This window comes from Orycteropus afer, unplaced genomic scaffold (assembly GCF_000298275.1).
Source record: "Orycteropus afer afer isolate SDZICR_OR568_19922 unplaced genomic scaffold, OryAfe1.0 scaffold00511, whole genome shotgun sequence".
In the NCBI taxonomy this organism is placed as follows: Eukaryota; Metazoa; Chordata; class Mammalia; order Tubulidentata; family Orycteropodidae; genus Orycteropus; species Orycteropus afer.
The window spans coordinates 1861355-1861980 of record NW_006922098.1 but is presented as its reverse complement, the minus strand read 5'-3'; positions in this window follow the sequence as shown (position 1 = coordinate 1861980).

Here is a 626-nt window from a genome sequence, read left to right as displayed (position 1 = left end):
TGGAAGACTGTGCATGGTGGCTGGGGAACAAACAGAGAAGGTGAAGAGAAAGGTGGGCTGAACTGTGGACTTTTGCCTGTCTGGAGGACGCCACCATTTTGAAGGTTTAAAAAGTGCCTTTACTATTTTGGATATTTAAAGAGATAGCACTCTCGCAGATTCCTGGGGCTTAAGAACACGTTCTGCTTTGCAGCAACCCCAAGGACACTCTGGACTTGCAAGACTGACAAGGTACGATATTTCTCGTTAAACTTGGTGAACGGAGGTGCGGCCATCCTCCACTCCCACCTACCTTCTGGGGCCGCAGGAACTCCATCACAGTCTGTGTGCTCAGATGGAACCTGGGTGTCCTGTCCTGTCCTCCACCGATTTTTTTTTCTCTTTTTTTATTTTTATTTTCTTCTTTTTCACTTTCTTTTTTCTGGTGATTAGTTTGCTTGTATTTCTCTGTTTTCAAACAACTAATACTAGTAATACTTTTGTCCTTTTTATTATTATTCTTAATCTTCCCTTCACAGGTCCTAGTTTTCAGAATTTTTTCTTTTCCCTATGCCTGGTTGAAATTTTTATTTAATTTTTTAAATTTCCCCCCCATTTTTTTGTGGTTAACCGTGTTCCTTGATTTT